At 40.4% G+C, this 23,513-nt stretch overlaps 1 pseudogene; it reads left to right on the forward strand.

Moving 5' to 3' along the window:
* Nucleotides 1–2,270: 2,270 nt before the first annotated feature.
* The window catches only part of LOC120022142, a 99,052-nt pseudogene continuing 77,809 nt past the window's right edge, over nucleotides 2,271–23,513 (forward strand).

Consider the following 23,513-nt stretch of genomic DNA (forward strand, 5'->3'; position numbering starts at 1 on the left):
TTTCTAAAAAATATATTTGGAATTTCGCGCCCTGCACTTGAAGTGGCTGTTGTCATATTGTGCCCGGCTTCGGGCTTGCAGCCAGAAGAAGTTAATATATTATATTCTGAGAACATGGCAACCATAATCTGTGTATGTTTGGTGGGACGTTGATGGAATATTCTCTTAACCCACAGAAAACTGGACACATGAATGTTCTTGCAATGTTCCCATGAAACGTGTCTAGAACAATAACATCTTAAGTGGTAACCATGTTCTGGGTAAGTTCTATTTGACATGAACTTTTTAGGGATAGGGGGCAGCATTTTCACTCACTCTGTCCCAGATGCTAATATATGCATATTATTATTACTATTGGATAGAAAACACTCTGAAGTTTCTAAAACTGTTTGAATTATGTCTGTGAGTATAACATAACTCATATGGCAGGCAAACTTCCAAACAGGAAGTGGAAATTCTGAGGCTGGTGTTTTTTCTACTCATCGCCTATTCAAATCCCAGGAAGATATGGATTTGTTTGCACTTCCTACGCCTTCCACTAGATGTCAACAGTCGGTAGACCGTTGCATGACGTTTATACTGTGATGTCGGATGGGAGGTGTTTCAGTCAGTGGTCTGGCAGATTGCCAGTTCCTGGTCACGCACTTTCCTCATGATATCGCCTTGTGTTCCATAACTTTTACAGACACGAAGGAATGCTCCAGTTGGAACGTTATTGGATATATATGATTATCTACTTAGTTTGTTTATTCGACCTGTGATATAACTTTTTGAAGTTTTCGTCCGACGTAATGCGTGGCTTGCACGAGCGTCTGGATATGTGTACTAAACACGCTAGCAAAGTAGCTATTTGGACATAAATAATTGACATTATCGAACAAAACAACAATTTATCTAGGATTCCTGGAAATGCATTCTGATGAAGATAATCAAAGGTAAGGGAATATGTATGATGTAATTTCGTATTTCTGTTGACTCCAACATGGCGGAGAAATGTTATTTATATTTGAGCGCCGTCTCAGATTATTGCATGGTGTGCTTTTTCCGTAAAGTTTTTTTGAAATCTGACACAGCGGTTGCATTAAGAACAAGTGTATCTTTAATTATATGTAAAACGTGTATCTTTCATCAAAGTGTATGATGAGTATTTTTGTTATTTGACAAGGCCCTCTGCAATTTCTCCGGATATTTTGGAGGCATTTCTGAACATGGCGCCAATGTAAACTAAGATTTTTGGATATAAATATGCACATTATCGAACAAAAAATACATGTATTGTGTAACATGATGTCCTATGAGTGTCATCTGATGAAGATCATCAAAGGTTAGTGATTAATTTTATCTCTATTTCTGTTTTTGTGACTCCTCTCTTTGGCTGGCAAAATGGCTGTGTGTTTTTTGAACTTGGTGGTGATCTAACATAATCATATGTTGTGTTTTCGCTGTAAAGCATTTTTTAAATCGGACACGATGTGTAGATTAACAAGATGTCTGTCTTTCATTTGCTGTATTGGACTTGTTAATGTGTGAAAGTTACATATTTCTAAAAAATATTTTTGAATTTCCCGCGCTGCCTTTTCAGCGGAATGTTGTGGGGGGGTTCCGCTACAACATTCCGCTACAACTTGTGTCCTAGAAAGGTTAAGGGAATGGTCGCGGGAACATTCCTATGAAAACATTAGTTCATCTATCTCAGAACGATCTTCTTGACCCTAACAAGTCAGACTTCAAGGCGGCTCACTCAACTGAGACCACTCTCCTCTGTGTCACAGAGGCTTTCCGCTCTTCCAAAGCTGACTCTCTTTCCTCTGTTCTCATCCTCCTAGTGTCCACTGCCTTTGACACTGTGAATCATCAGATCCTCCAATTCCAACCTGGTTGGGCATTCCAAATGTTGGGCATTTCAGGCTCTGCACACTCCTGGTTTACATAATTCCTGGCAGGTTGCTCTTACCAGGTGACGTGGAGAAGATCTGTGTCAGCACTACGTGCTGGTATTGTTGTTGTCCCCCAGGGCTCGGTTCTAGGCCCTACACTCTTTTCTCCTTACAACAAATCACTCGGCTCTGTCATATCCTCACATGGACTCTGCTATCATTGCTATGCGGATGACATTTCTCCTTCCCCATTCTGACACACATGTAGAAACACACATCTCTGCGTGATGGCAGACATCTCAGCAGGATGTTGGCCCACCACCTCAAGTTCAATCTCGACAAAACAGAGCTGCTCTTCCTCCCGGGGAAGGCCTGCTCTGGAGGAGGAACACCATGGTGTCCCCCTCCCAGAGTGCAAAGAACCTTGGCATGACCTTGGACAACACCCTTTCATTCTCTGCAAACATTAAAGCAGTGGCTCACTCCTGCATGTTTATGCTCTTCAACATCCTGGGCTCCCCCATTTGTGCCATCAAACCCCTGCAACTTATTCAGAATGCCACAGTCCACCTGGTGTTCAACCTTCCTAAGTTCTCCCACGTCACCACGCTCCTCCTCACACTCCACCGGCTTCCAGTAGAAGCTTGCATCATCTTCAAGTCCCTGGTGCTTGCCTACGGAGCAGCAAGGGGAACTGACCATCCTTACCATCAGGCTATGCTCAAACCCTACATCCCAACCCGAGCACTCCGTTCTGCCACATCTGGTCTCTTGGCCCTCCCACACCTATGGGAGGGCAGCTCCCACTCAGCCCAGTCAAAGCTTTTCTCTATACTGGCACCCCAATGGTGGAACAAGCTTTTCCCTAAAGTCAGGAAAGCAGAGTCCCTGCCCATCTTCCGAAAACGTCAAAACCCTTTTAAGAGTATTTTCTAAACTCTCACAGCACCCCCCAAAAAGGCACTTGTCTTTTCCTACTAGCACTGACTTCGCTGATAAAAACTTAAAGAGAAGATGTACTTGATACGACTGTCATGTGTTGTTTCACCTAGCTATCTATAGATGAATGCACTAATTGTAAGTCGCTCTGGATAAGTGTCTGCTAAATTACTAAAATATAAAATGAAACACCCAGATTTAGGCCTACATGTGTCACACCCTGATCAATTTCACCTGTCTTTGTGCTTGTCTTCATCCCCCACCAGGTGTAGCCCATCTTCCCCATTACCCCTTGTGTATTTATACCCGTGTTCTCTGTTTGTCTGTTGCCAGTTCGTCTTGTCTTGTCAGGTCTTACCAGCGTTCTTTCCCTCCTTCCTGTTTCTCTAGTTCTGTTTCCTAGTTTTTCCCGGTTCTGTCCTTTCTGCCTGCCCTGACCCCTTAGCCTGCCTGACTCTGACCTGATCACGAACCTCTGCCTGCCCTCGACCTGCCCTTTGCATGCTCCTGTGTTTCTAATAAATAATCTGAGAACTGTACTATCCGGCTCCCGTGTCTGCATCTGAGTCATATGATGAGTCGTGATACATGTACATACAGTACCAGTCAAAATATGACATTCAAGGGTTTTTCTTTCTTTTTAATATTTTCGAAATGTAGTACCCAAAAAAGTGTTAAACAAATCAAAATATATTTTATTTTAGTTTCTTCAAAGTAGCCACCCTTTGCCTTGATGACAGCTTTGCACACTCTTGGCATTCTCTCAAGCAGCTTCACCAGGAATGCTTTTCCAACAGTCTTGAAGAAGTTCCCACATTTGCTGAGCACTTGTTGGCTGCTTTTCCTTCACTCTGCGGTCCAACTCATCTCAAACCATCTCAATTGGGTTGAGGTCGGGTGTTTGTGGAGGCCAGGTCATCTGATGCAGCACTCCATCACTCTCCTTCTTGATCAAATAGCCCTTACAAAGCCTGGAGGTGTGTTGGGTCATTGTTCTGTTGAAATACAAATGATAGTCCCACTAAGCGCAAACTAGATGGGATGGCATATCGCTGCAGAATGTTGTGGTAGCCATGCTGGTTAAGTGTACCTTCAATTCTAAATAAATCAGAGACAGTGTCACCAGCAAAGCACCATCACACCTCCTCCTCCATGCTTCATGGTGGGAACCACACATGCGGAGATAATCCGTTCACCTACTCTGCGTCTCACAAAGACGGCAGTTGGAACCAAAATTCTCAAATTTGGACTAGTAAGACCAAAGGACAGATTTCCACAGGTCTAATGTCCATTGCATTCCAGAAGACTACCTCATGAAGCTGGTTGAGAGAATGCCAAGAGTGTGCAAAGCTGTCATCAAGGCAAAGGGTGGCTACTTTGAATAATCTCAAATATTAAATATATTTTGATTTGTTTAACACTTTTTTGGTTACTACATGATTCCATATGTGTTATTTCATAGTGTTGTTGTCTTCACTATTATTCTACAATGTAGAAAATAGGAAAAATAAAGGAAAACTCTGGAATGAGTAGGTGTGTCCAAACTTTTGACTGGTACTGTACACATTCCTGAACTGAGCTAGTGGTCCACCCATTAATCCACTAGCTACCGTCCCAGGCTGCATCAGAAATTCCACCGTATCCCCTATATACAGTAGTGCACTACTTTTGACCAGAGCCGCATTATAGGCCCTATATAGTGTAGTTCACTATATAGGGAATATGGTGCCATTTGGGATGCAACTAGCCTTAGCTTTGTTTGTTATCTACCAATCCCACTCTGATTAGTACATACACATCAGTCTCTGTGCACTGCTGTAGCATGCAGTGCAGGCCCGTCTGGTTATATTAATCCTTCCTAGGTTAAGGTCAGTCACATTACAACAATACCAGCCTGGTAATAAGCATGTCTAAAGATTTTGCCGGAAACAAATTTAATTCCGAAGTGCGACGCATAGCAGTCGGGTCCGTCAGTGAAATTGCGTGCAGTCAGAATTAATGGTGGCCACCTTTGCACCTCAATCTCCCATCTCATCCTGCACATCTGAATGCAGCAATCACCATGGGCTGAAATTTTCCGCTAAGTTTGTCGTGCAGGGATGCCAAAATAAGGCATTAGCAGGTGGTGATCCACCACCTGTACGTCGACATCAAATAAGAACGGTTCTGGGAAATTTCATAAACGTTGTATGATGCTGACTTAATGCAAGAGGACAAGACTATGCATTTGCCATTACTCTTATCGGCCCAGCTTACTTTCTGGCTTGTTGTTCTCATGAATCGTAATGATTTTATTTCCCTAGCGAGGCCAGGTTGTTAGTGTAGCACGGACTGGAAATGGAAAAGTCTCTTTTCACATTGCGGAAGGCAATAAAACACATTGATTTGTGAGAGCAGACTAGCTTTGGATCATTAATAAATTAGTCCTGTATTGGTGGTACCAAAATGGTGGATTGTAGGTACCTACATTAGAAGATGCTTTAGCTTCGGTCTGAAATTCATGAAAGCTTTTCCCCAATATTACAGTGTACAGTATATTACATTTCCCCCCATTTTTTACTTCCCATAATCAAACAATTGCAGATAGTGGCCTTCCAGATAACACTTTCAGAAGTGTTTTTGATTTGCACAGAAGCTTATCCTGGATGGAGGGAGTTGACACCTGATTTAGAAAGTGGAAATCCCATGGCATGACCTGTTCAGTTCTGACCACAAACCTGGCTGAGAAGTCATTCAGAGTACACAACCAGACAGGCTATTTTTATATCAAGTGTCAAGTCATGAGGCTGTGCAAAACAGTGGAAATGAAATGCCCATCTTAAAGTACTATCTGGAAATCCACATATCTATACTTGGTTGAATCCCTTCCATAAATTTTGTGAAATTATTTTCTTTCCAATATTTTCTGACAAACCTATTCGCTGGATTCAGTATTTATCTAAATTACATGTCGGAGATGTGTACATAAATGTTACCTGACAAAAATGATTTATCCTCTCAACATGCTACAGAAAATCACTTATTTTCCATTAGTTTTACAACAGTTTTACATGTGCTGGTCCTGACAATAACGTTGTTCGCTTTACAATACATTTTAAAATCAACAGTCGGAATCCTGCATGGTATTCTGGGGAAAGGTTGTGTGCTGATCAAGCTCTGTGACAATTTTGGCCTAAATTAAACTTCACGTTAAAAGTACATAGTACACAGCCGAAACAGAGATGGCGGAGGTTCATCTCTCATGGCAGAACCGAAATTATTTCAACGAGAAACAGCCACTTCACTCGGCAAAATGCAAATCTCTATCGATGGCTTGAAGGCTAGTCTAGAGAAAAATGATAAACGGATGACCCACATTGAGAAGAAAAATGAGGAAATTGACAAAGCGTTAATACAACAAGACCAGGCTATTAGCTACCTGATGGGCCAGGTAGAGGAATTGCAAAAGAAGGGAGACTTGTTGGAAAACTTTTCGCATCATAATAATATTATACGTTTTGGGGTCGAAACCAATGCAGAAAGGGGGCAGAAAATGTCTACATTTGAGGACAAGATGCTGAGGGAGGTGTTGGAAACCTTTGGTCATAGAGAGGGCCCACAGAACCGCACCTGCAGCCCAGAGCAGGCCCGGAGTGAAGGGCACACAGAGGCTCAGTGCTATCATTGTGCACCTTCTCAACTGCAAAACGAAACAGGATATAATGCAGCTGTCGAGAACCAAGGGAAAAGTATTCTACAAGGACAAAGGCATATCTATCTTCAATGACTAGTCTGCAGAGCTGTTGTGGAAAGGAGAAAAGATTACGACGGGATCAAGAGAGAATTGGCAGACAAAAACATCACATACTTTCTTATGTTCCCTGCTAAGCTGTGCGTCACCCATGAGAGCAAGACCCACATCTTTGAATTCTGTACCTAATGCCGAGTCCTTCCTGCGCTCCATTGGGATTACACCACCTTCCAGACCTGAGGACAGGGTCCGAACAAATATGCCAACTATGTGGCAAATTGTTAGCCCAAAAGGAGTGAGAGACTGAAGGAACCAAGGCCTAGGAAGTAGCCTAAATCTACCGCGGAACATTGTGCAGTCCACATTGACTACTGAAGCGACCCCTTCTTCATATGGACTTGAAACTACCTGGATGTATGCCCATAGTTGGGATATTATTGCTGGACTAATTCATCAATCTTTTTTTATATATTTTTTTATTTTACCTTTATTTAACTAGGCAAGTCAGTTAAGAACAAATTCTTATTTTCAATGACGGCCTAGGAACAGGGGGTTAACTGCCTTGTTCAGGGGCAGAATGCCAGATTTTTACCTTGTCAGCTCGGGGCTTCAATCTTGCAACCTTTCGGTTAGTAGTCTGACGTTCTAACCACTAGGCTACCTGCCGCCCACTAGGCTTTGACCTACAGTTTGTTGGGATGATAAGGTAATTACTCAATCTGGAAAAAACAGAATAGCCTGCTTTACTCATTCCCACTTTCTCTTTTAGTAGGCTATAGAGTAAAGATTATCAATGTTTTACATTGTTTTATGGCAATTACATATAGGCTACCCAAGTGTAGATTAGTCAAAATATTTGTCTAAAATGTGCTGATCCTATATTATTTATACAATGCTTTTGGATTACATTTAATTTCCAGCATGTAACCCTTACCGTTTTGGACAGCCTGCTTTGGAAGGAGAGACAGTTAGCATGCCCGCATATGCTTGTATCATTTCTTAACTCTTTTTTTTTTTTGTGTTCTGTTTTCTTATAGCCTAATTTTATTTGAGTTGGGAAAACATTTAATAGGCTACGGGGCTATATTTCATAGTTTATAACGGGTCCGTTTATGGGCTCCTCCCCTTTTTTTGTTTCTTATTTAATACATTTATTTTTGAATCCAGGCTACTCTTTAAATTACAGGTCGCTGAAGTGAAATTGTCTAGTGATAAATACCCAGGAACGTGGCAGTCTTATGTGTTCGACTTTTAATATCACTGCGCTCTAGTGGAGACACTTGTTTTTGTGTTGCTGTTCTTGTTGTTTCTCTGTGTTTTGTATTGAAATGAAAAACAAGGGAGAATTTCTGTCTGCAATTATGGGTACAAGGAAAAGGGCAATTCAAATCAAGGTCTGTAGTGTTTTATATAGACACTTTATACTGACAATGAAGTCACTTAACATTTTGATTTATAACGTGAAGGGCTTAAACCATGTGAATAAACGGAAGAAAATATTGACACAGCTTAAACAAACGGATTGTGACATTGCCCTCCTCCAGGAGACCCACTTATCAGACGAGGAGCACAAAAAGCTTAAACGGGAATGGGTAGGTCAGACTTTTTTTCTCCTCTCACTCTTCCGCAACAAGAAATGGTGTTTGTATACTGGTTAATAAGTCTTTACATTGAAAAATCGGGTAACTGATTCAGGGGGTAGGTTTGTTATTGTTCAGTGCCTACTATTTGGCATAGATTTTACTTTTGCTAATTTGTATGCACCAAATTATGTTTCCCCACAATTTATTAATAAATGTTTCTTAGAGAATGCTAAGCATAAGACATAATTCAAACGGTTTTAGAAACTAGAGAGTGTTTTCTATCCAATACTAATAATAATATGCATATTGTACGAGCAAGAATTGAGTACGAGGCCATTTGAAATGGGCACCTTTTATCAGAGCTACTCAATACTGCCCCTGCAGCCAAAACAGGTTAAAGACATCATAATGTTGTTATTTTAAACCGAGTTATATCAGTTTATGTCAGTATATTGCGATTTTCGGATATTTATTAGTGTTGCGTTCTAGGGAGTTGGTGATGTCTGGCCCACATGGCTAATGTTTACTGCTAATTGCAACGTTGAAGACTACATTCTACAACCGAGCAACGATTCTTTTGGACAAAGGACAACTTTCCCAAGATTCTGATGGAAGCACATCAAAAAGTAAGAACTATTTATGCTGTTAATTCGTTGTTCTGTTGAAAAATGTAAAATGCATAATCCGCCATTAATTTCCGTGCGGTCTCGCTTTAACGCACGCTGTATGTCGTAGTAACGTTAATTAAAAAAATGTGACAGCGATTGCATTAAGAACTAATGTATCTTTCATTTGCTGTCCAACCTGTATTTTTTTGTCAAGTTTATGATTAGTTATCGATTAGAATAGGTGCCTCTCCCAAGATTTTCTCCCGACATTTTGTTGGCAGCTTGGCTACTTTTCTCATTGTATAACCACGATTTGTGCCGCTAAATATGCACATTTTCGAACAAACTCTATATGTATTGTGTAATATGATGTTATAGGACTGTCATCTGAAGAATTCTGAGCAGGTCAGTGAAAAAATGTATATCTTTTGCTGGGTTATACGTTATCGCTATTTTTGGCTTGAATCAATGCTGTTGTGTGGTTTGCTATTGTGGTAAGCTAATATAATGCTATATTGTGTTTTCGCTGTAAAACACTTAAAAAATCTGAAATATTGGCTGGATTCACAAGATCTTTGTCTTTCATTTGCTGTACGCTGTGTATTTTTCAGAAATGTTTTATGATGAGTATTTAGGTAATTCACGTTGCTCTCTGTAGTTATTCTAGTCACTTTGGTGAGAGTTGTGATGGTGGCTGCAATGGTAAACTATGATTTATACCTGAAATATGCACATTTTTCTAACAAAACATATGCTATACAATAAATATGTTATCAGACTGTCATCTGATGAAGTTGTTTCTTGGTTAGTGGCTATTTATATCTTTATTTGGTCGAATTTGTGATAGCTACCTATGCAGGAAAAAAATGGTGGAGTAAAAAAAGTGGTGCCTTTTGCTAACGTGGTTAGCTAATAGATTTACATATTGTGTCTTCCCTGTAAAACATTTTAAAAATCAGAAATGATGGCTGGATTCACAAGATGTGTATCTTTCATCTGGTGTCTTGGACTTGTGATTTAATGATATTTAGATGCTAGTATTTACTTGTGACGCTATGCTAGGCTATGCTAGTCAGCTTTTTTACTGATGGGGGTGCTCCCGGATCCGGGATTGGGAGGAATTAGAAGATAAACTAAAGTAAAACATTTGAAAAAGTAACACAATAACATAACAATAACGAGGCTATATACAGGGGGTACCGAGTCAGTGTGCGGGGGTACAGGTTAGAGGTAAATTGTAGGGGTGAAGTGACTATGCATAGATAATAAACAGTGAGTAGCAGCAGTGTACAAAAAATGGAGGGCGTGGTCAATGTACTAGTCCGGTGGCCAATTGATTAATTGTTCAGCAGTCTTATGGCTTGGGGGTAGAAGCTGTTAACTTCTTTGATATAGGGGGCAGCATTTTCACTTTTGGATAAATTGCGTGCCCATCGTAAACTGCCTGCTACTCAGGCCCAAAAGCTAGAATATGCATATAAGTAGTAGATTAGGATGGAAAACACTCTGAAGTTCCTAAAACTGTTTGAATGATGCCTGTGAATATAACAGAACTCATATGGCAGGCAAAAACCTGAGGTTTGTAGTTTTTCAAGTAATTGCCTATCGAATATACAGTGTCTATGGGGTCATATTGCACTTCCTAAGGCTCCCACTAGATGTCAAGAGTCGTTAGAACCTTGTTTCAGGCTTCTACTGTGAAGGGGGAGAGAATAAGAGCTGTTTGAGTCAGGTGTCTGGCAAAATGCCATGAGCTCAGTCAGGCGCACGCCGGTGAGAGTTAGCTGCGTTCCTTTTCCTTTCTAAAGACAAAGGAATTGTCCGGTTGAAACATTATTGAAGATTTATGATAAAAACATCCTAAAGATTGATTCTATACATCGTTTGACATGTTTCTACGAACTGTTGTATAACTTTTTTGACTTTTCGTCTGAACTAAGCGATCGCGCATTGAGCATTTGGATTACTGGGCTAAACGCGCGAACAAAAAGGAGGTATTTGGACATAAATGATGAACTTTATTGAACAAAACAAACATTTATTTTGGAACTGGGATTCCTGGGAGTGCATTCCGATGAAGATCATCAAAGGTAAGTGAATATTTATAACACTATTTCTGACTTTTGTGACACCTCTCCTTCTTTGGAAAATGGCTGTATGTTTTTCTGTGATTAGGTGATTAGGTGCTGACCTAACAATCGCAAGGTGTGCTTTCGTCGTAAAGCCTTTTTGAAATCTGACAGCGGTTGCATTAATGAGAAGTTTATCTATAATTCCATGCATGATACTTGTAACTTTTGTCAATGTTTATTATGAGTATTTCTGTAATTTGATGTGGCTCTCTGCGCTTTCACCGGGTGTTTGTTTGAGACAATGCATTTCTGAACATAACACACCAATTTCAAATGAGGTTTTTGGACATAAAGATTAACTTTATCGAACAAAACACACATTTGTGTAACATGAAGTCCTGTGAGTGCCATCTGATGAAGATCATCAAAGGTTAGTGATTAATTTAATCGCTATTTCTGACTTTTGTGAGCCCTCTCCTTGGCTGGAAAATGGCTGTATGGTTTTCTGACTAGGTGCTGACCTAACATAATCGTTTGGTGTGCTTTCGCCATAAAGCCTATTTGAAATCGGACACTGTGGCTGGATTTACAAGAAGTGTATCTTTAAAATGGTGTATAATACTTGTATGTTTGAGGAATTTTAATTATGGGATTTCTGTTGTTTTGAATTTGGTGCCCTGCAATTTCACTGGCTGTTGGCGAGGAGGGACGCTAGCGTCCCATATATCCCAGAGAGGTTTTAACAAGAAATGTGTGGTGGTTGAAAAATGGGTTTTAATGACTCCAACCTAAGTGTATGTAAACTTCCGACTTCAACTGTAGGTCCTGGATTGCAGGAAAATTGGCCCCAGTGATATACTGGGCCGTTCGCACTACCCTCTGTGGCACTTTACGGTCAGATGCCGAGCAGTTGCCATACCAGGAGGTGATGCAACCGGTCAGGATGCTCTCGATGGTGCAGCTGTAGAACTTTTTGAGGATCTGGGGACCCATGCCAAATCTTTTCAGTATCCTGAGGGGGAAAAGGCTTTGTCGTGCCCTCTTCACGACTGTCTTGGTGTGTTTGGAACATGATAGATCGTTGGTAATGTGGACACCAAGGAACTTGAAACTCTCGACACGCTCCACTACAGCCACGTTGATGTTAATGGGGGCCTGTTCAGCCCGCATTTTCCTGTAGTCCACCATCAGCTCCTTTGTCTTGCTCACATTGAGGGAGAGGTTGTTGTCCGGGCACCACACTGCCAGTTATCTGACCTCCTCCCTATAGGCTGTCTCATCGTTGTCGGTGATCAGGCCTACCACTGTTGTATCGTCAGAAAACGTAATGATGGTGATGCAGTCGTGGGTGAACAGAGAGTACAGGAGGTACATACTAAGTACTAAGTACTAAGTACATACCCCTGATGGGCCCCAGTATTGAGGATCAGCGCGGCAGACGTGTTGTTGCCTACCCTTACCACTTTGGGGTGGCCCGTCAGGAAGTCCAGGATCCAGTTGAAGAGGGAGATGTTTAGTACCAGGTCCTTAGCTTAGTGATGAGCTTCGTGGGCACTACAGTGTTGAACCCTGAGCTGTGGTCAATGAACAGCATTCTCACATAGGTGTTCCTTTTGTCCAGGTGGGAAAGGGCAGTGTGGAGTGCGATTGTGTCATCTGTGGATCTGTTGGGGTGGTATGTGAATTGGAGTGCGTCTAGGGTATCCGGGAGGATGCTGTTGATGTGAGCCATGACCAGCCTTTGAAAGCACTTCATGGCTACCGACGTGAGTGCTACGGGGCGGTAATCATTTAGGCAGGTTACCTTCGCTTCCTTGGGCACAGGGGCTATGGTGGTCTGCTTGAAACATGTAGGTATTAGAGACTCAGTCAGGGAGAGGTTGAAAATGTGGATACACTCCAATCCTCTCCACTTAAATTGATAGATTATCTTTTCGCATCAGCAAGGAAATGTGTAACAAAATGCTGGAAAAATGAACATGCACCCTCAAAAGATATTTGGTTAGGTCTATGCAGGGAACTTGCTCACATGGAGAGAATTACATCAATCTTGCAACATAGACAGCGTAGGTATGATGGCGTCTGGTCAGAGTTCCTGACATATCGTACAAGTCTTATTCTGTCATTTATGGGCTTTTTGTTTGTTTCTGTTGTTTTATGATTTAATCCAAATTGTATTCTTATTCAGACTCTTGAAATATTTGCTCTGTGCAGCCAAAATGTACCCTTAACATGTTAATATAAATACGCTTCTTTGTAAAGACAGCAAAGATAAGTTGTGTATGTATGGTACATGTTCTTTATGTGCTCTTGAACAAAAATGTATTTATAAAAATTAAAGTCAAGTCTACTACAGTCGAGTCCAGATCACCAGCATTTCTGTGTGATTCATTTTAGAGGAGATCTAAAAGATACCTCACAGTGCAGAGTGGAACCTTATCTGGATTACAAGAATACAATTTCGAACAGGGTACTGTTATAACCAGGCCTAACAGTTAGGTAAAAAGTTAGTGCCCTGTTCTTCATGGATAGTAACATCTCGTCTTGATGGTACTGTACTAGATGATTTTGTCAATCTAGAATTTAGTGTTTTCTCCAGGAACAGTCACTATCTGAAAATGGACCATTCATTGTTTTTCAGGCAGGCGTCGTCAGTGCAAGTAACTCAAATCCTGGGGGGAATTCAATTGGGAGCGTGGCGGAGTGTTTGTTGACTTTTTATTGAAGGCGGCTGGTAGCTCTCTGGATCGAGACAAGCCTTTCCCACAACCCAAACAAAGGGGTCAGAGAAGAGAGGTATCACAATCAATGAATGACTGACAACGCTGGGGAGAGCTTCACCACACACACATACAACACCTGGTTTCAAATAGTATTTTGTTTTCTTTCTTTCTTTGAGAGTTTGTTTGAGCCTGCCTGGAGTGCAAGATAGGCAGCGTTGCACTTTTGGGACTATTCCATTGGTTCCTTTGCACAATGCAAGCTTAATCAAACACAGGTAAAATATTTCAAAGAACACATACTATTTTAACCCAGGTCTGACATGTACACATACATATGAACAAATAAGCCCACACCCGTACCCACACACACACACACACACACACACATTAAAGCACGCACACATACTGACGAGATGCTGGTTTTGCTAACTTTTGTTGAGGGCTGGGTGCTTACCAGTTGAAGGAAAATATAGATTGAAATACAACTGGTAAAATCGAAACCGGGATGAAAAGGCGTTACTCTTTTTTGTTAAAGTATTCTTTTGGAAATCCATCTTGATTTCCCCCTAACATCAACTATTGAGCCATTATTAACTGGCGCAAGGTTAGTGGGCTAACGTTAGAGGATTAAACTAGTTGGGCGGCAGGTAGATTAGTGGTTAGAGTGTTGAGCCAGTAACCAAAAGATCACTGGTTTGAATACCCGAGCCGACAAGTAGCAAGATATTTCGATGTGCACTTAATCCTAATTTGCTCCAGGGGCACCGTACTAATATGGCTGACCCTGGAAAATAACACATTTAACTGCACCTATCCAGTGTATGTAACAATTAAACAATTGTTAAAATTGTGAGACAAATCAAGCAACCTTTTGTAACAGGTTCCTATGCAATCAAATTGAACATAATGCCTGAATGCTTCACAACTGTGAGTTGACCAACATAGCACTAGGTATGACACACTTTAGAGTTACTGCCACTGTTGTGCTTTCTGTTACTTTCAATGTCATTCATGACATTCATTGTCAATCATGACAACTGAGTTACAGTTCATATAAGGGCATCAGCCAAATCCAAACAACTGTCAGTGTCTTGTGTGATCACCATTTGCCTCATGCAGTGCGACACATCTCCTTTGCATAGAGTTGATCAGGCTGTTGATTGTGGCTGGTGGAACGTTGTCCCACTCCTCTTCAATGGCTGTGCGAAGTTGCTAGATATTGGCGGCAACTGGAACACGCTGTCATACATGTCGATCCAGAACATCCCAAACACGCTCAATCGGTGACATGTCTGGTGAGTATGCAGGTCACGGAAGAACTTGGACATTTTCAGCTTCTAGGAATTGTGTACAGATCCTTGTGACATGAGGCCGTGCATTATCATGCTGAAACATGAGGTGATGGCGGCAGATGAATGGCACGACAATGGGCCTCAGGATCTCGTCACGGTATCTCTGTGCAATAAAATTGCTATCAACAAAATGCAATTGTGTTCGTTGTCTATAGCTTATGCCTGCCCATACCATAACCCTACCGCCACCATGGGGCACTCTGTTTACAATGTTGACATCAGCAAACTGCTCGCTCACACGACGCCATACACATGGTCTGTGGTTGTCAGACCTAGTGCCAAATTCTCTAAAACAACTGTGGAGGTGGCTTATGGTAGAGAAATGAGCATGAAATTATCTGGAAACAGCTCTGGTGGACATTCCTGCAGTCAGCATGCCAATTGCACGCTTCCTCAGAGACATCTGTGGCATTGTGTTTTGTGACAAAACTGCACATTTTAGAGTGGCCTTTTATTGTCCCCAGCACAAGGTGCACCTGTGTAATGATCATGCTGTTTAATCAGCTTCTTGATATGCCACACCTGTTAGGTGGATGGATTATCTTGGCAAAGGAGAAATGCTCACTAACATGGTTGTAAACAAATTTGTGCACAAAATTTGAAAGAAATAAGTTTCTTACTGTTGTTCCTCATGAGTTTCTGCATTTGCTTCACTGTTCCTCAGCAATCAAGAACAGACATACAGTTATACAAATGTATGGTGTCCATAATAGGACAGCCTTATCCTCAGTCTCAAACAATTCCTGCTGAGGGTGTCCTCATATGGAGACCGTACATAGACACATGTATATGTTAGTGTTTCCGTTAGCCGGCAATTGTCGGCTTTTGGATGATTAAAAAAAATGCAAATACGATTAAATAAAACTGTTGCCGGGCAAAATGTCCCAGAGAAAAAAAATCTCATTGCAAAAAATGTGTTTTTAATTCATTGACAGAAATACCAATCTAATAAAATACATTTGACCGTCATGCTTATCGGTCTATAGAAACATTTGCATAATTGAGTGGAATTAAATTGGCCTGTGTTCATTTTCGTGAGTCATCATGCATCTTATGTATCTATCACAGGAGCATAACATACAGAGCCTATTTTGAGAGGGATTTCTCTTGCAGCTCCTCAGTTGGTTGCTCCTGCTTTTATAAGCCCATTCATTGCGCAACAATTCTAAATGCAACAACCTGTTAAAACAGTTTTGGTGCACGATTAAAAAGGGCTACTATTTTTAGGAGAGCAGTTAGGAAAGCAAAGGCTAGCTTTTTCAAAGAGAAATTTGCATCCTGTAGCACAAACTCCAAAAGGTTCTGGGACACTGTAAAGTCCATGGAGAATAAGAGCACCTCCTCCCAGCTGCCCACTGCACTGAGGCTAGGAAACACTGTCACCACCGATAAATCCATGATAATTGAACATTTCAATAAGCATTTTTCTACGGCTGGCCGGCCTTGCTTTCCACCTGGCTACCCCTACCCCGGTCAACAACCCTGCACCACCCACAGCAACTTGCTCAAGCTTCCCCCATTTCTCTTTCACCCAAATCCAGATAGCTGATGTTCTGAAAGAGCTGCAAAATCTGGACCCCTACAAATCAGCTGGGCTAGGCAATCTGGACCCTCTCTTTCTAAAATTATCCACATAAATTGTTGCAACCCCTATTACTAGCCTGTTCAACCTCTTTCGTATCGTCTGAGATCCCCCTCTGCAAAGGAGGAGACATTCTAGACAAAATAAAAGACAATGAAAAACTTTACAAATCTAATAAATGATGGTTATGAAATAAAACAAAACGTGTTTCTCACAAGTGTAGCAGGTTGTGAACTCTGTTTCCACTCGGAGAATGAGAACGGTAAATGACTGTAATTAAAACATGCATTAACAGAAATGTATGTAACCAAATGAAAAGGGATTAACGATACATAAATCGAAGTGCAAACATGTCAGACAATGAAACTATGATTGCGCAAGAATTGGCGGGAGACAGCTGAGCCATTCTGGAGAGAGACTGCATGATATCTTCCCCACACACCCCTCTTCTTTTTGTCTCAATACATAAACAATATTCAAGACACATTATCTCCACACATATTTTAGATGCTTTTCACTGACAGCCTTAACTCAATAGTCAGCTATGCCTATTGCCACGCCAGGTATTTTACAAATGTTCCATCCTGAGAATAAATCACTTTTCTCCCGGGTAACCTGGTATTTCCTACCAAAACCGGAAGTGTCATTCAAAAGCATTATAGACCATACAAATAAGCCTATGTTTGGATTTGATTCGAGATGTAATCAAAAATGCAAGCCTGATGAGCCCTACATTAGAAACATTTCATGAGCCCAAGACCAAAAAAGCCCAAATTATTGTGCTGTTACCAATACATACAGTATATGATATAGGCTACTGCACATTGCGCATGACAGAAAAACATAAAAGCCCATATATGTAGCTAACTATATGCTCTCTTGGGTAAATACATGAAACTAGCTCCAATAGGCTAATATTTTTGAGTGTGAACTGTATTACTGTTCTGTATTGTATTATACTGTATTATTTGGATTGGAATTACGCACATCGTTCAAACCATGATAAAGCAGTTGAGAGAACATGCGATTCTGGTGCAGCACATCCGGCCTACAAAGTTTAGGCTAGCGAATTTGATTTTAATTTTGAAAAATAATAGGGTCTATTTGTATAATAAGTTGGCTGACGCATATATACCTTTCATAATATTTCCCCTAATGTTATTAGCGTACCTCCTTTCTCTATTGTTGCTTCATTCCTTCCTCGCTTTCAACAGTTAAATGAAATAAGTTTTGTTGTTCTTATCTTCATCATTCCAATTACTTCCTTGAATAATATAGGACTAGAATTAGATACAGAAGGCTTTCACTTCTCCATGAAGACTGAATAAATAACTGCTACCACCATTGCGCGTTCACTCATCTTTCAAAATGCTGTACTTAACATTCAGCAAACAAGAGCTTGTGTCCCTCTTCAAATAGTCTAAAAAAATAATGTACAGCAAGCTATTCTAGTCTAGCTTTTCCTGCACAGGACGCCAAGAGCTAAGGAGCATTTTTTAAGGAGAGAGGCCAGTGGAGATCAGGTGCATGCATATTGCGCAAGAGACAGAGGTTATAAGTTAGAAGCTTATTATACATAACCCATCATTAAATAGCAAAATATAAGGATAATACCGCATTGAATGTATTACCTGAAAGAGGTAGGCTAGGACATCTATATATAGGATATTTTTTTATTTTTTTATTTAACCTTTAACTAGGCAAGTCAGTTAAGAACAAAGTCTTATTTACAATGACGGCCTACCAAAAGGCAAAAAGCCACCTGCGGGGACAGGGACTAGGAATAAATATATGACAAAACACATATCAATTTAGAACAGGATTACCTATTTTGGATGGAGAAAGACAGAGTGCTCACATATGGTCACGTTCTGACCTTTATTTTCCTTTGTTTTGTCTTTAGTTAGTATGGTCAGGGCGTGAGTTGGGGTGGGCAGTCTATGTTATGTGTTTCTATGTTTAGGTTTGTCAATTGGGAACCATATTTAGGTTGCCTGTTTTCACTGTTGGTTTGTGGGTGTTTGGTTTCCTGTGTCTGTGTTCATGCCACACGGGACTGTTTCGGTTAGGTTACTTTGTTATTTTGTCTTTTTTGTCGTGTTCAGTGGATTATATTAAAACATGGACACTTACCACTCTGCGTCTTCAGACGAAGAGGAGGAAATCAGCCGTTACACATATGCACTGTTTTAAAGCAACGATATTCGAGTGGTAGGCTGTTTTAAAACTCTGCAACTGCAATTAATGTATATATATATATTTCAAATAAGGTGACCCCGGAAAGCCAGATGGAGATGGGTAAATTAGACTCGCATTCGGTCTTTATATTATTGTAGCATAGGTCTATGCTGCAGCAAATGCAGGCCTACCTGTCACAATAGTTTTTTTTTACCATGATTAGATGATAGGTCTACATGCATTGTGAACATACGGATGGGCTGTTTGTCCCCACCCTGAGCGTTGATGATTCATCATGCAGAGGCCGTAGAGAAGCCAGATTTAGACATCGCCATATCATTTAACAGTTCCATTACAATCCATGCTGTTCATATAAATAATTAATTATATTTTACCGGTTTCTCGCAGTTATTTATCACAGGAAAAGGGAGTGGTTTTAGGTGGTAAATCCCGGTAACCGGTTTCCCACCATTCAACCCTAATGCACACTGCCCAAATTGCAGGCTTCCCAAATAGGCATAGGCCTACAAGCTTGTGGTTTGAAACAATCCACAGCTATTTTTTAAAAGAATGATAATGATAATCGTTTCCTCTGTTATTAAGTCATGCTTTCTGGTGAAGTATTTTGAAGTAATTATGTAATTTTGGCAAATGTATTTCGATTTACATCCCTATTTGACCCACCACTATGCCATTTCTCTCTTGTTCTTTTGTTTTTCATATCAACTTTCTTTCGTTGTCCAGAAGCCAAAGGCACAATCCTAGTCATATTAGCAACTAGTTCTTGCATCTTTAGATTCCCTCTCTTTCTAAATTTCTAAAGGAGATTTTAATCTCTATCACATATGGAAGCGCTATCAGGTCCGCTGTGTAGAATGCTGTTTTCCAGCTAATTGCATTTTGGCAAATATTTGAAAATGAAGTTTCATTGTCTGCTTCATTACGAGTTGAATGTTCTGTTAAGATGCATTACCATAATCATAATGGGATTTCTGTCATTCTGAGCACCATTGGGTGAACGCCCTAATGGGTAATGCACCCAATGGAAACCCTGGTATATGTTGATGATGCACGTGAGTGCGCAGTTATTTGTAAAACCAACACAGCAAGATGCCAAATTTTAGACAGCAAAATAAAGAAAATCAATACATCCATATCTGTAATGATGTGTCTGAAAACACAGTGCCCACAGGTAGACGAAACGTTCATATTAGTACAAGCAGACACAGGCACCGCTGCACCCTGTACATTCATTATAAAGCAATGGGGGCTTTGGACCCTGGGCTAATACTGTAAAACAAACAGGCACGCTGCTAGGCTCATAATGACACCCTGTTGAGCTACTAAGGCAAGCAACGGCACACTGTTGTTTTACAGAGGAAAGACATTATGGGCAGTCACATATTATATCAGTCAAGGATTTCATTTTAACACGATGCCCATAGGTGAGGACGTTAGCTGCATAATTCCAATGGCGATGGATAACAGTGCAATGTGCTATAAGGGCTCAGGGCCAGACGCAGATGCAGACACGGGAGACAGGTGGTTTGAGTGTTTGATATTTATTAGTTCCAAAAGGGGTAGGCAAGAGAATAGTCGTGGACAGGCAAAAGGTCAAAACCAGATCAGAGTCCAGGAAGTACAGAGAGGCTCGAGGTCAAGGCAGGCAGGGCAAGGGTCAAAACCCGGAGAACTAGCAAAAGAGAGAATAGCAAAAGCAGGAGCACGGGAAAAACAAGCTGGTTGACTTGAAACAGACAAGATGAACTGGCACAGAGAGACAGGAAACACAGGGATAAATACACTGGGGAAAATAAGGGACACCTGGAGGGGGTGGAGACAATCACAAGGACAGGTGAAACAGATCAGGGTGTGACAGTGCAGGTAAAAAGCATCCTAGGGAGACTTTTTTGACAATATTATACTAATGTATAATAGATAATACGTTTTTTGTATGAATTGTAAAAAATTGCAAAATCTTCTCTCCCCCCATGGTAAATTGGTAGAATTGCAAGAAATTAACACTAAACTAAAAATAAAATGTATCTACTGTCAAGGGAGGGCTCCCCATCAAAAGGCTACAACCGGCTCTGACTGCATGTGTGTGTATGGATGTGGGTTCCCCCACCCCCATCAAAATTGCCCATCCCTGACATAGCTAGTTGGCTATTTCCAGATTACCAATCTGATTGTGTGTGTAGGAGTTTGAAAATGCCACAAATCAAGTAATGTTTAGACAAATTTTAAGGTTAAATCACAAAGTATTCAATAACATAATAAATTACAGACCCCAGAGAGATAATTTTTATAAGAAATAGTCCCATCAATACCTCTCTAAAAGAGTCAAGAGCTAGAAATGAACTGTGCCTTTAAACCAGGACCTGTATTTATAAAACATATATGAGTGCTGATCTAGAATCAGTTTTGTGTTTTAGATCACAACGAATAAGATTACATAGACATGGGGGACTCGATCCTAGATCAGTACTCCTACTCTGAGATGCTTTAGAACACTAGGAGTTCTAAAGCTCATAGCAGAGGTCACTAATGAAGTATGTTGCACAGTTTGCAAAACACTTAAATTTCCAACTGGGATAGTACCAGAATGGATAGAGTAGCTGGACATTCCATATTTCTAGGGGTTTCAAACACATTTGGGATTTAATGTCACACACTATAATTCCCAAAACGGTAGCAAATATTACAGTTAGTGATTTTATATCTGCTAGTTTCATGAACGACAATACACAGAATGAGAAGAGTTAAAAACTACAACTACTGTTATCAAAACGCTTCCATGTTTGTGCACAAATAGAACCACATTTTCAAGTCTTCATGAAGCGTCTCTTTCAGACCCATATTCCATGCCATGCCTTAGTCGTAAGTAAAGCGCATCTATCTTCAGTCACCCCAAGAGAAAAAAAGTTGGTTTTAAATAAGTCTATATTTAAATTTTAATACTGAAGTATACTTAAATATAGTACAAATTAATATAATATGCTTCTTATACAAGATGTACTTTTCTAGTATATTTTAAGTATACCATATGTTCACTATTATTACACTTAAACACACTTATTCAAATTGTACTTCAATTTCATACGCTTTAATTGTAATTCATTGAAAATACACAGAGTTGTTTTTAAGTTGAAGCATTGATTTTTGTTATGAAACTCTGCTTGTGAGTGATCACGTTTCAGTGCCAATAATGAGTTTTAAGTACTTTCTGAATTCCCATCCAGAAGAGTGCAGAGAAAGAGAAAGTTGACACTATGTATGTTTCCATTAAGATGACGACAGATTTTTCATTTCAATACTCTAAAGTCTGCATTAAACAAATACTGTATGTGCATTTTCCCACCAGTGGTGTGTTTCCACCTAACGAATTTGTTGCGGATAAAAATCAGCTTAAATTTCATCTACAGAATAAACATCTGAAGTTCAATGTGTTTCCATCACATGCTCAACTCTACCGATAGTTTTGTCACAAAAACTGTTGGATTAAATAGCACCATGTCGAATGAGCAAATGATCTGTCGGTATTTATAAAATTGTACCGAAACTTCCTGTTTCCAACACAGCTGTCGTGATTTTTATTTATTACGGTTGTTACGAGATGTCTCCAAGCCAATAGATGGCGCCGCTGTTATGTGTATCTGAGTGTGATACTATATAGTACGAGTGAGCCATGTTAGGCATTACTTACTATGCATTGATGGAGCTGTTTGCATGCAACACAGTGATGTTGAAGTAAAGAATTTCTAATCAACACCAACATCAATAACGTGATATACGAAAGGTACAAGTAGAATGTTTTGTCAACAAAGTCAATGTGAAACATCAGAGCAGTACATTGCAAATCTGAGGAAGCTAGCAGACACGTGAATTTGGCGCATTACGAGTGGAACTAGACAGGCTTATGACAGGAACTAAAGATATAGAGAACCGAACCTCACACTGAACAAAGCCATTGACGTGTCGTTCAAGTGAACGAGCACAAATGCAAATCAGGAAAATTGTTGGAGGTGAACCAAAGACTGTACATTATACCTCCCGTGAGCTACGTTCAGAATCAAAACACCAAACATATGGTCGTAAACAGACAGCGTTTACAGGGGATAAGAACAAACATAGAATGCCAAACGACTTACTCTGTCATTACTGTGATTCAGTACATGCCAAAGCCAAATACCCAGCATATGGTTTCACCTGTAAAGAATGTGGCAAACAAAACCATTTTGCCAGAGGTGTAAACAAGCACAACACAAAGCTCAACTCAATCTATTAGAGGAAGATAATAAGTCAGATGACCAAACAACAGATACAATGTGGTACATCTCACAGGTTAATTATGTGGAAGACAAGGCAAAAAATATTAAATAATTAACCTTAAGCTAGCTAGACTCAGTGATGAGCCATTGACATATGACCCCAGCCACACAATTAAATGTCAACTAGACACAGGATCAACAGTGAATGTCAATGTCAAGCTATGGGGACCTACAGCGAGTCTTGCAAGTTGGAAATCCAATTCTACTACACAGTGAAGCAACACTCAAGCACACTGATAAAGCCATCAGGAGAATGCAATCTCAAAGCAGATCATGATGGAAAAATGTTTCATATCAAATTTCAGGTCATGGAGACATCCCAGCTTCCTCTGCTGTCAGCTGACACGTGTGAAAGACTCAGCCTACTACATGTGAACCACAGCCATGTGTTACATCACGTTGACACCCCAAGCACCACATCCACGGAGGTCATCATGACAACTGAGGAGATCATCTACAAGTACAAGGACATGTTGGATGGGCTTGGCTGCCTTCCTGGAGAGCTACACTTAGATGTAGACAATGCAGTCCGGCCTGT

Source organism: Salvelinus namaycush, chromosome 2 (assembly GCF_016432855.1).
Source record: "Salvelinus namaycush isolate Seneca chromosome 2, SaNama_1.0, whole genome shotgun sequence".
Lineage (NCBI taxonomy): Eukaryota > Metazoa > Chordata > Actinopteri > Salmoniformes > Salmonidae > Salvelinus > Salvelinus namaycush.